This window comes from Lemur catta, chromosome 6, assembly GCF_020740605.2.
Source record: "Lemur catta isolate mLemCat1 chromosome 6, mLemCat1.pri, whole genome shotgun sequence".
Taxonomy (NCBI): Eukaryota; Metazoa; Chordata; class Mammalia; order Primates; family Lemuridae; genus Lemur; species Lemur catta.
The window spans coordinates 7986152-7999699 of record NC_059133.1 but is presented as its reverse complement, the minus strand read 5'-3'; the positions used below and the strand labels follow the sequence as shown (position 1 = coordinate 7999699).

General features: G+C 43.1%; 1 long non-coding RNA gene across 1 annotated transcript in view; it reads left to right on the top strand.

Moving 5' to 3' along the window:
• Window positions 1-3275: 3275 nt before the first annotated feature.
• Window positions 3276-13548, top strand: part of LOC123640330 — a 92811-nt gene continuing 82538 nt past the window's right edge. Inside the window, exon 1 of the long non-coding RNA XR_006735948.1 lies at window positions 3276-3857. This is a non-coding gene — a long non-coding RNA (uncharacterized LOC123640330). The remainder of the gene's footprint in view (window positions 3858-13548) is intronic.

Genomic DNA, 13548 nt, shown 5'->3' with positions numbered 1-13548 from the left:
GTGCCACAGAAATCGGAGCTGGAGCAGATCCAGCTGGCTATACCATTTCAAGCTTGTGGGTCATTGCAGAATAGTTCACAAAAATTCCCATTGCCTTGGATTTTGTCCAGGCCAAGGGCAGAGATCACAGCACAATCTCTCAAGGGAAAAAAGGAAGGCTTGTTGCTTGGGATGGCTTAGAGCACTTTTGGTAGCCATCCAAGGCAGCTATCACTCATTAAATCTGCCTTCCCCTCCAGCAAAAAGCCAACTGTATAGAAAACCACATATAGAGCTCTAAGAATAGCATAGTGCTCCAAGAACATAGTGCACTTGGCCGGTATACAAGTGTGCAGGGCTTACAGAGTCTTTTTACTCTCAAGGCTGGGTGGGTTGGAACAAACAAACAGAAAAATATTTTCCCCAAGTAGCATGCAGAGAGGAAATGAGAAAGACAGCAAAGGAGAGCACCCTAGCATATCATCCTCTGACCTGGGCTGCCTTCTCAGGGCATGGATAGACTCCACGGCCACCAAAGCATGCCTGTAAGCCCTCCTGTGCAGACACCCCCACCCCATTCATTGACTCCACATTCATGCCAGGCTTAGCAAGCCCCCAAAGTCCTGTCATTTGCTGTGACAGAATTTGAAACCCTCCTTCTACATAATAAATATTTGATTGATTGGCTTCCTTCCTATAAGTATAGAAAGTGAGGACAGGTTCCATCCAAAGCTGCAGTTCTGAGTAGTGAGAGCTCTCAGAGCCCCAACAAGACCCTGAACCACATCCCACTGTTTGGTGGAAGAAGAAATCCATGTGTGGATCTATTCATAAAAAAGAATCTGGGAAGATATTCTCCTTAATGGTGGTTGGCTGTTGTCATGGGACTATGGGAAGCTTTTACTTTCTACTTTATAACTGTCTATATCATCTGAAATATAGAATGTTATACTGAGTTAAGTGAATGTTATATTTACTCAATGTTACTTTTATGATCAGAACAAATAGCCATCTTATTTGGAAATTATTTTACTATTCTCAAGTGGGCAAACACAACAGGGTTTCAGGATTTCTTCTCTCTCTCCCAGGGAGGGAAAGCACAATGAGGTAGAGTGGACAAATCACTGAAGGCCTTCAAGGACAAAGATGATAAAAAGAACAGGCTTTGGCTATTCCTGGGTATTCCCATCCTGCTCCCTGTCCCCAGATAACAAGCAGTGCAGGTCACCGCAGATCACCAGCCTCTAGCCTAGCTAACCACAATTCATTCTTTAGTTCTTCTTGTAGATGTCACTTCTTCCAGGAAGCCATCCCTCTCTGAGATTGAGACCATGTCACTCCCATGTGCTCCCAGGGCACCTTATCACAGCACTGCACTGTGATTATCTGCTTACTTCTTGGCCATCCCCACTCGACTGAGGTCCCTGAAGGCAGAGAAGGTGTTTTTATTTATCTATGTGGCCTTTGTACCTTAGGAAAGTGCCTGACATGTTCACAGAATATTTACTGAATAATTATTTATTTGGGGGCTTTTTATAATCAGAACAATGTAAGGGACCATCTGCTTCAAAGAACTTACAACTGGGATGTATCCAACAATTAACTTTAAAACAAGCACTAGTTTAAGGGCTAAAATAGGGGTACAAACAACCAACTATGAAGATAAGGAAGGTTTTGGACCCTAAATGTTTTTCATTCATTGTTTTTTCTAGTTCAGAATCCCCATATTGGAATGCTAGGATGGGTGCGTACATAGACTTGTAAGGATTTAGGACTTTTATTAGAATTCGACTCACAATCTTTCTTCTGTCCTTCTTGCAGTTGCCCTAGGAATACCATGCCATTTACTCTTAATTGATTTTTGTGAAATACCTTGGCTTCATCTGCTGAAAGGCTCTTAGTGTTGAGCATTGTTACCATGTTACAATGGTTGTTTTATTATTAAAGCAGTGCCAAGGAGGTTACACAACAGCTTGGATCAGGAAGTGAAACAAGGGCGGTGATCCCACTGAAGCTACAGGGGTTGGGGATTTAGGATGGTAAAATGTTAATTACCCGAGATGGAATGTGGGCTAGAGTCCAGTGCTGTGCTCCTGGAGATCATTTTGGTCCCAAAGGCTCAGGGCTGGCACTCTGGCAGTGGGTCCTAAGCGTCCTGCCCTCCCCTGGCTGAAATGTCGGATTTACTTCAATGAAAGCTGCCACAGAGAAAGAACCCAGTGGCCGCCAGCCAGGAGCACAGTCTTGCTCAGCATCAGCTTCCCTGGAAGCTTTCCAGGATTTGAAGGGCTGTTCCCTTTGCATGCAATAAATTATTCATTTCTAAGGCGATTTATTCTTTATCTCTCTTTAAACTCTATTTCTCCTTGTTTCTGGAGCTTGAGAACTCTCTTCAAAGAATGAATTGGAGATGGATGGTCAGGAGCTGGGGGTGGTGGGTGGGCACACAGAGATGATGGAACTGGCAATTTATAAAGCTGAGAAAATGAGCGTAGGTGTAGATGGTTTTCTGGTCAGGAAATATCAAGATTGTTTAACTTAGGGCAGAGAGGAATGGGTGGTGGGGAGGAAAACGCAGTGGAGGCAGTGACAACCTCTCCATAGTCAAAACCCAACAACCTCACTTTCAGAAACCGGTTGAAGGCCTTGGGTTCCGAAGGAAACATTTTTAAGGTGTTAGGTTGGCTGACAGGTACAATTCTGAGCTAAGGGACAAGCACTAAAACATAGTAAAATGAATGAAGGCTCTGGGGTCAGACAGACCTAGGACCAAATGCCGTCCCCACCAACTACTTTCTATCTGGATGACCTTGGGTAAATTACCTAATCTCTCTAGAGCCTTAGTTTCCTATCTGTAAAAATTAGATACGGTATAACTCACAGGTTTAACCAATTTCTGTACAGAACTCATCCTAGTACTTGGCACAAAGTAGGCGTGCAATAAACGGTAGTCACTGTTATCGTCAGCTACTGGCCAAATAACCAGGGTCGACCCCAACTCTCCAGTAAACAATTAACTGTAACACAGGGAAGCTGGGTCTCAATGACGCACCCATTTGCCCAATAATGTGCCAGGAAAGAACTCAGTGGAGTCACACCAATGGCGTTAGCCCTTGTTGTCGGACGGGCTTTCTTGCTGTTCCACCAATAGTTTGAAGATTTGACCTGGAAGTGACATCCTGACAGTCCAATGACGCACAACCAGCCCACACTCAGCACTTCGGAGGAGATAAATCAAGGAGCCGGCACGTATACATTCCGTTATTAGGCAGTACTGGATGGAGAGAGGAGCTTAGGGGAAACAGCGCCGGAGCGAGGCACTAATGAGCTGAAAAAAGGAGAAAGACAATGGTTGCGCCAAGCAAGCCCGGCCGCCATCATGCTCTAGTTTCCCCTCCGCCTCTCCCGGCCCGCGACCGAGGAAGCGGCCTCTGGGATGCTGAGGGGGTGTGTCCCCGCATGATTGGCGCAGGCAGCTCAGCCAATCCTAGCTCGTCAAACGGGAAGCACTTAACCAATGAGGGGCGACGGCAGCGGCGAGGAATTGGAGGGGCGGGACAGCAGTTTGACGGGCACAAAAGCGAGCCAGTGAAAGCCCGAAGCATCCTCCCTGCGACCAATGGAGTGGGGCTCTGGGCGGGCCCCTGAGTGTTTGTGTTGTGGTTTGGGGGGAGGGAGGCGGAGGGGAAAGTTTGTTTATTTTGTTTTTAGTTTCTGGGGTCCCGGTGCTTCTGGAAGGTGAAGCGGGAGGGAGTGACCCCCGCACTCCTCAGTCCCCCTACGACGTCGCCTCCACAGCCTGCGGAGAAGCGGGGACCGCGCGCATCGCCTCGCCTCACAGCTGAACACCGCGCACTCGGAGCCGGCACGGCTCGTCGGTGAGTGAGGACCGACGGCCGCGCCGTCGTTCCCCTCCCCCGCGCGCCGCCCGGTCGGAGCGGGGCGGCCGGGGGTCGGGAAGGACTCCCGCGGGGGCGCGCAGCGCGGCCCAGGATGGCAAGCTGAGGCGCGGCTTGCGCGTGTCCTCGCGAGTGAGCGCGCGCGCGGCGGGAAGCGGGCTGGGGAGGGGCGTGAGCGCCGCGCGCGGGGCCGGCGCGTCAGGCGGCGCTGAGCGCGCGCTCCGTGGGGACGGGCGCCGGGTGGATTTGAGTCGAGGGGTGGGCAGGGACACCGGACAACGTCCGGCGCGCGGGCCGGAGCGGCCGGAATGGTCGGGCAGGGACAGGCGGGCGCGCGCGGCTCGGGGCATCACGCGCCGGCAGGTGTGAGCTGGGGGAGGGCTTCCGGGTGGGCTGGCCGAGTCGAGTTCGCTTCCCGTCGCTGGGGGCCGTCGGGCAGGGAGGCTCTCCTGTCCCCGGGTGGCGGCCGAGAGCCGAGGCCCGCGGAGGCGCGTCTGCCCCTGCCTGGCGGGGGCAGAGGGAGGCGTCAGGCCTCTGAGCCTCCGGTCCCTGCGCGGGACCCTGCCTTGGGTGCAGGACCTGCGTGATGGAGTGAAATGTATTCCCCAGCTTAACGCGGGGCGGGTGATCGCGCACCCTTCCCCAGGGCCCTGCGTGTGTGGCCTCTTGGGGAGACGGTTCGCACTTTCGACCGCGAAATGCAGAGCAGAGGGGGACAACTGCGGATGAAACAGTCCCAGGGAGTGTTTTCCACCTTCCCTTTCTCCGGTGCCTTTTAGTTTTAAAATACCAGGTTTGTTAGCCTATAGCGCCTAATTATCAATCCAGCGAAATACACTCTAGTGACTAAAGACATCCAGTAATGGTAGACTCTTGTCAAGCGCTTTGGAAGGACCAGCCCATCTTTAATTCTCTGGACACAGATTAGCAGTCTGTAACTTTTAGCCCTTTGCTTTCTCATGTATCTTTTAGCTGTTTTGTTACTTTTTAGCATATATGCAAGAGATTGAGAGACAAATGGAAATTCAGGTTGGTCATTTGTATTACAGTATAAGCAAAATTATACAAGAATAAGCAAACCAAGAGTCAGTGAATAAAACATCATTAGTGCTTTCCCAACAGTTTAGCATGTACAAGTAAGATATGTAGAAATCATACATCTTAGCATTTTGTGAACATCTAATAATAGAGGCTATTTCCCTCTTCATTGTGGGAAGTTTCAGTAGTGTAAGTTTCCTTTTGGAGAAGCATGAGTGATTTTGGCGTTTAAACTACGTATGTATTTTTGGTAGTGTTGTGTAAAGGCTTCTTAAAGAGCAGAACTTTTAGCACATTGTCTTACACCTCTACAGTGTGCAGTATGACTGTAGGTAGGTAGTGGGAGCGCTATGAATGTAGTACCTCCCTACACTAAGGCGCATTCACCAGTATCCAGGACATATCATACTGGCTTGTCCCACTTGGGACATAGTGATGATAGTGATGCTTTTATATTTTCTTAGTTCTTGACCGTTTTTAATTGCTTGTCCTATGCATCATTATTTGAGCAGAGTAGTTTCCTATAGGACTTAAAGAGAAGCAAGAAATTCCCAAGCTGCCTTTCTATGGGTAGCAGCATATAAATGTCATGGCCTTAAGAAAATTTTTTTTCGTCATTCACATGAAAGCACTTAAAAATGTTTTAGGCTGGGCATGGTGGCTCACACCTGTAATCCTAGCACTTTGGGAGGCTGAGGTGGGAGGATCACTTGAGGCCAAGAGTTTGAGACCAGACTGGGCAATACAGCAAGACCCCATCTTTCTAAAAAAAATTATCTGGATATAGTGGCATGTGCCTATAGACCTAGCTACTTGGGAGGCTGAGGCAGGAGGATCTCTTGTGAGACCAGGGGTTTGAGGCTGCAGTTAACTATGATTGTGCCACTGTACTCCAGCCTAGGCAACAGAGTGAGACCGCATCTCAAATAAAAAAAGTTTTAAAATCAGAACAATACCATTTGTTGAAATGGCAGTAATAATATTAGCTAATGATTATTGCATGCTTACCATATTCCAGCCTCTTTCCATTTTTTTCCCTGATTCTTACCTCAAGCTTGTGGAGTAGGTATCATTACTGTTCTATGGATGAGAAAAAGGGCCTCCAAGAGCCACACAGCTAGGAAGGTCAAAGACATAGGTTTAGTCTCAAGTCTGTCTGGTTTCAAAGACTGCCTATTTCATTTTGCCTCCATGCTAAATTACCCAGAGGAAGAAAAGCAGAAAGGACACTGAAAAGTAGAGAGGAGTAGAAAAGGAGAATACCACTGATGATTAGGTTGCTTATACCTAACTTAAGGTTTTAATGTTAAATTAAACTTATTCTTGGTTTTTAGAAATTAAAAACATTTTTGCAAAAGTACATCTAAGCTTTTTTTTTTATTTTCCCCTGTTTGATTTTTATAAACAAATGCATTTTAGTTCAGGGTGTGAGGCTTTCAGAGCCCTTTGTGCAGATCTCTGTTCCTGTACCTTGCTGTTGTGATAAATCCTGTGTACTCTTCCAGGGACCAGGCATGATTCATTTTTGTATCCAGCACAGCGGTTGGCATGTAGTAGGGGTACAGTAAATGTTAGTTGACTAAGGAGCAGAGTTTAAAATGTAAAAACTTTGGATTTGTTTTAGTAGTTGAATTATGCAGTTTTAGTTTAATGGGACGATAAGAAAATGAATAGTTCATGTGCAAGACACATGTTCTAGAAGAATATTTAAATGGAGCAACTCACGGGGTCTTGGGAAATTCTGCCAGTTTGCCAAATCTCTCAGGTCTACTTTCCTGTTTGAGTTACTGTGCTGTTCTCTTCTTCCTTTTACTTCCGGAGTTCTGAAAGAGGAGCCTACACTGACTGCTTCCTTGCCTCCACTGCTCAGTCATTCTTTAAACCTTTGCAGCCTGGCTTCCGACCTTACTACTCACTAACAATTTGTCCAAGGTTCCAATTACCCAAAGGTTAAGTTTTCCACAGACTTCATACTGTTCTGTCTCCCTGCAGTAGTCAATCCTTTTGAGTACCTCCACCTCTTTCTAGAATTTTATTTTTAAAATAAAATACAGTAACATTGACTTTGTACACATACACACATGTATGTACTGTTCTATGAATGTTTACACATGTATAGATTCATGTAACCAATGCGACAATCAGGATACAGAACAGTTCCATCACCCCACAAAACACTGCCATGCCATCCCTTTGGGTTACCCCTTTCTTAATTCTCTGCCTTTTCTTAATTTTTTCTGATATCATACTATCCTTTTTACCTTTTTGGGCGTCATTGTTTTCCTGATTTCTGTCCCAGAGATAAGCAAACACGCGGGATCAATCAATAAGGGCTCATTTTATTGTTTTATTTTTCTCTTTTTCTACTCTTTGTAAATGCTGTTTATTTTTGGGACTTAAACTGTCACCTCTGTATACACTAACCTACATATCCATGCCTGACCTCCATATTTACCTGCTGGATTTCTTTACTACTCCTTCATACTCAGTATGTTTAAAGTTAGCCAATGCTACTCATACCAGCTCTTCCATCAGATTTTTCAGTGGTGCTGTTAGTCTCTCAAGTTTGCAATCCTGGAGCACTTGGAAGGCTGTATAATTAATTCTCTTATTCCATACTACAATCCTTGTACTCAGCTTAAATACTGGTTCCTGCCCCTTTACTGCCAACCCAGCCCCGATTTAGTGGGCCAAGGGGAGCATAGGTAGTTGGGGAGCACCGAGAACCCTTTAGGATCACACCACTTCTTTGGCTTCCCATTGCACTCAGGCCAGTTTGGGATTTTATTTATTTTTTATTTTTAAAACAGAGTCTTGCTCTGTCACCCAGGTTGCAGTGCAGTAGTGCGATCATAGCTCACTGCAACTGTGAACTCCTGGGCTCAAGCAATCCTTCTGCCTCAGCCTCCCAAGTAGCTAGGACTACAGGTGTGCACTACCATGTCTGGCTGGGATTTTATTTTTTATCCCATGAAGTTGTGCATGTTCTGGCCTCTCCAGCCTTCTCTCACCTCCTCTGACCTTCTGACTGCACAATCCTTTGAGTTCCTCAAAGTATCCAAGCCTTTTCCAGCCTTAAGGTTTTTTGTATATACCTATACCACTCTCCTGACTTGGGCTGTTCTTCCTCTGCTCTCCTGTAGTCTGCACCCACCTAATTTAAGGTTCAGATTAAATTGTCACTTCCTCAGAGAAGTTTTCTTTTATGACCTCATCCCAATTCCCCCATCTGCTCTCAGTTTGGTCTCTCAGAGCTCCTGTTCTTTTTTCATAGCTCTCACCACAATTTGTGATTCAGGGCCATGTCCATTTTGTTAACCATATCTTCAGAGCCTGGCAAAGTGTCAGGCATACAATAAATTTTATTGGCCATGTTTTAAGTCTGGGGTTTGGTATTCATTATTTATTGCCTGTCTTATAATTTCTGGTATCCTTGGCCTACCTCCTCCTGATCTCCTCTGGAATTTGATCCCATTCTTGGAGGTCCTGCCACAGAGAGATAGATCTGAAATTGCTGGAGAGAACACCAGTCCTGTTCTTCGGAATTGTACCTCTGCTTGGGAGCTTTTTTATTACTAAGTCAGACTAGACCTCACCTAATCTGTGCTAAGCTCACTAAGTCCTGCAAGCATTGTGCCTTGGTTATCCAGGCTGGGGTCAGCACTTGGAGCTGGTATTCTTCCATGTTTCAGTCTGCTCCTGATTTCTTCCTCCTCTCTCCACCCAGCATGGAGCTTCTGAAGACCTTTATACTTTCCAGCTGAGTCTGCTTACCCTTTGACATTTTGCAGCCTTTTGACATTGACAGTCTCTAGCGTCTCACGCCTGCAGATTGTTCCCTCACTAATCTTCCTGAAGCAAGCAATGCTTTATGTTTCCTGCTCTCTCCCAAATCTACTACAGGCACCTAAGTTTGAAAACCTGCAATGGTGTTTCATTGCCTAGAGGGTTTAATCTCTTTAGCCTGTTATTTAAAGTCCTCTAGACTAACGCTGTCCAATAGAAATAGAATGCAAGCCACAGTGGGAGCCACATATGTAATTTTAAATTTTCTAGTAGCCACATTAAAAAAGTAGAAAGGGGTGAAATTGATTTTCATAGCATTTTATTTACTTCAATATATTCAAATTATTGTTTAAATATGTAATCAGTAAAAAAAATTAATGAAATACTTTACATTCTTTTTTTAATGTTAAGTTTTTAAAATGTGAAGTGTATTTTTCACGTATATACATCTCAGTTCAGACTAGCCACATCAAGTATTCAATAGCCACACATGGCTATTGGCTACCACAGTGGACAGCACAGCTCTAAACCATGTCCTTAACATAGTTGAAGGGCCATACCTGGGTAATTCCAGCCACTGGCCTTCTGATAACTATTCCCCTCACCTAGAATCAGCTTCTTTATCCAAATATGCCAACCTTCCTTGCTAAGAAGACTAGAGGGACCCCGAGACCACCCCTAAACTTTAGTTCTCACCATCTCCTCTGAACCCTTTAACATTAATTTTTGTATCATTTTTTCATATAGTAATTACTTATATATCGATTTGTATTATAATCAGAGGTAATATTAACATATTTAACAACAGATTTAATTTCTGACCAATAAGAACGGTTGTCTGATGCATTAGAACCAACGCCAGCTGTACACACCACAGTGTTCTCATCTGTGTGTACCTGTTGAAAAGCAGCTCTGATTGTCCTGGGTTCTATATTGTTGGTTTCCCCCATGAGGCTGTTTCTTGAAGGCAGGCCTTTGTCTTATTCATCTTTGCATCCCTGAAACAGCTCCTGACCTGGCCTATGGTAGGCAGTCTATAAAATTTTAAAGAAATAAACAAATGCTACCTTGTATTTTATTTTATTCTTTTTATGTGCTATGTTTTATCTTTCCAATTAGAAACGAAAATGTAAGTCCTTTGAGGACAGAGATTGTGAATTATGAAGGAATACGTAGCATATGTTCTTGATTGTCTTTATCGGAGCATTTTGTCACCCTCTGAATGTAGATTTGTGCCTTTTTTCCCCCAAACCACCTAATTGGGGTATGATTGACATACAAAAAGCTGTAGATATTTAATGTATACAATGTGATGTGTTTGGAGTAGATTTGCTTTTAAAAAATAACTGTTTAGATATTTTTATAGGTTTTAAAGTTGGGTCAGAAATGAAACATGACTTTAATGAGACTTATTTTCTTTTGTGGTTTGTAAACTGGCTCTAAAAATAGCTTCAAAAGTAGAACTAAAAAATAGTTCCATAATTATTAGAATTAATGCATACTACTCTTCCAGAATCAGGGCAGAGTTGGAAAGTCTCTGAACTGGGAGTCAAAAATCCTGGGTTTGTTTGTATTGCAGACATTTACTTTAGTATCTACTGTGTTCCAAGCACAGAAATGATTGAGCATTCAAAAGCTACAGTATAAAAAAAAAAACTCCTTAAACACAGAAGTGAAGCGATTAATTCTTTCTAGGAAGATTTAATTTCTGTCCGCTCCCTTATACTTTACTCATTTCTAGCATGGACTATACTATATCATATTTCTAGATTTGTCTCTCCCACTAGATTGTGAGTTTCGTAAGAGCAAGACTATTGTATTCATCTCTGCATCCTCAAGCACACATTGTACTGTGCCTGCCGTATTGTAGGCACTCAGATGTTTGTTGAATAAGTAACCCGAAATAAATTACTTAGTTTTGCAGAGCCTTAGTTTTTTCTTTTGCCAAGTAGGGAATTCTCTGCCTTAGAGATTTGTTGAAACTATGGTGAGAATAATCTTTTAAAACTATGGAGCACTTTTGTATGTTATATCTCAATATAAAATGTTTACTCTAGAACAGAGTGTAAATCTGATCATATTTCTCCCCTATTTAAAACTGTTAATGAGGCCTAAAGACCCTGATAAGAACCTGAATTCCTGTTCTTGGTCTTGTTTACTGAATGCCCAGTGAAGACCCTGTGTTACTTCTTTAATGATTTCCAACTCAACTCCACCCCACATTAGGAGATAGGCTCTTTTTTAAACACTCATTGAATACAATTTTACATTTAATACAATTTTAATAAAAAAATCATTTAATTTGTATATTATGTTCCCCTTCTAGAAAATAGCTACATGAATAAAAATTCTTTGTTTTATTCATGTTTGTATCAATAGTGGCTAGCACTATGAGTTGCACATAGTAGGTCCTCAATAAATATTTTTCAAGTTAAGTTAGGAAAGATAGAATTTAAAATAAAAATTAAAAATATCTCAGGTTCAAGGCTGCAGTGAGCTATGATCATGCCACTGCATTCCAGCCTGGGTGACAGAGTGAGACCCTGTCCCTAAAAAAATAAACGAACAAAAACCCTCAGTCATTCTAATGTTTTAAATAAATTTAATATATAGGGACAGGAAGGGACTTTCGTTTTTAAGCTGAATCTATTGTCTCTAGGTTCTGTTTTTTCTTAATTTCTATTTGTAATAGGTAAGCATTTTAAGATTACAGAAAGAATACTGAAATTTTTAATTTGTCTGAAATTACTTAGCCATTGTAGAGTTTAATGAGTATCCTCTTAAGTCTTATTAGTAAACATAATCAAAATGGTTTATTCCTTTAAAAATCTTTAAAGAAATGCACTCAAGATTGACATGACTACGCTTTCACTGAACATTTGAGTGGGACCATGTGCTGAATGCTCTGCTAGAAGCTAGGACTGCAAGGGCGGATGAGAAGAGGAGATCTTTGTTCCCAAGGAGTGCACAGTCAAGTGGGCAAGACAGACATGGACACAGATGAGTGCCATTTGGTGTAGTAAGTGCTCTGATGGACAATACAAGGGGTGGGGCAGGGGTGAAAAGGGAAGTCGTCAACACAACTGGGGGAGGTCCAAGAAAGCCTTCCCAGGGAAGGTGACACTCACCCCAAGTTGTGGAGGAAAAGGGCATTTCAGGCAGAGGGAGCAGCCCATGCAGAGGCATGAAGGAGCATATTTAGTACAGGGAGAAGATGACTAGCACAGTGGTTTTCTTTATAAAGCTGGAGTTAGGGTATAGTGCCAACAGCTGACTTACAGGTTAACTGTGACATTTCTGACTGAGACTCTTGGACTACACTGCAGTTTAGAACTGGAAATGACCTTGGAAATAATGATCTGACTCTGTATATTTGAATTCACAAAGGCATTGTAAAGTACCATTCAAAGAAGAAAATCATAAACCACAATGGTGCTTGTCACTTCTAGTTAATACACTTGCTTGAGTAGTGTACCTATAACCATGCAAATGATGTTAGGTAGAATTAGAAAGTGGTGACTCATTTAAGCTTATCTGTAGGAGAGTGAAGGAGGTGACCTCTAGATCACCTGAGGCAAGTGCTGATGTCATCTCACGTGGGCCAGACACTGAAGCTGTGAAAGGGATGAAATCAAAAGCTATGCAGAAGGCCCTCTGGTGCATGAACTGGAAAAGACAGCTGAAGGTTTTTATGTATCTCTGAGTGGTTCACTGAGCTAGTGTTAGTCTAATTTTGGTTCTCAACCAAAATTGAGCAAGATTAATTGGATGTAAATCTAGTGTGCATTTTCCTTTATTTTACTCATCTTTAGTTTCAACAGCTCTTTTCCTTCCTGTTTCCTTCCCTCTTTTTTTGTTTGCCCATTAGTCTTCAGTAGTACTCCCTTTGTGTCATCCATCCCATCTCTTACCATCTTTTGTTCTGTTTTTGGTAAATTTTCAGTTGTGAGATGTCTGTGTCTTGTTGGCTATCCAATGTTTCCCTGCTTTCCATATTCAGAGCTTACACTGTCAAGATGCTAATTGACCTATCATAATGTTGATTTCTACAAGTTCTAATTCATTTAGTAACCTAGACAATAAAGGGCTAAGGAGCTAATAGGATGGTAGGGAAAATGGTAGCAGTGAGTGTAGTTTATATCAGTATATTTGGAAAAGAAAAGAAGGAGAAAAATGTAAGCAGAAGCAGATTGAGAAGGCAACAACATCTTAAATAAGATAGAAAACCTATTTGAAAGGTGCACAGGAAGGACCCGGGGAGAAAGAAAAGTTGAAGCTGCTTGAATGGAAGGAGGTAGCAGGCTTGATGGGGCAGGGCCACTAGATTTCTTCTATGAGCATAGGTAGAGTATAATCATTAGAAGTTCCCTGTAATTCTTTAACAGAAGAGGGAGAAATCATGGGTTCTCATTTTGGAGCTCAAAACAAATTTATACTTTGTTTTTGCAGTGGCATCTGTGTAAACGATCATAGAGATAAATTCACAGGATTGAAGAAGATATTGATTATAACTTGTTCTAGTTAACCAGGTCACACTACCTGTGGTTTATGACAAGTGAACATGTTTATTAATTCTCTTATTTTGTGAGTAGTACAGTTACATTGTATTCCTTTCCTAAAGGTATTGCTTTATTAAATGTGTACCTTTAACATATACCGCAGACTGGGCAGGGGCTCATGCCTGTAATCCTAAAACTTTGGGAGGCCGAGGCAGGAGGATTGCTTGAGGTCCAGAGTTCAAGACCAGCCTGAGCAAGAACAAGACTTTGTCTCTACAACAAAATAGAAAAATTAGCCAGGTGTGGGGGAGTGTACCTATAGTCTGAGCTACTCGGGAGACCGAGGC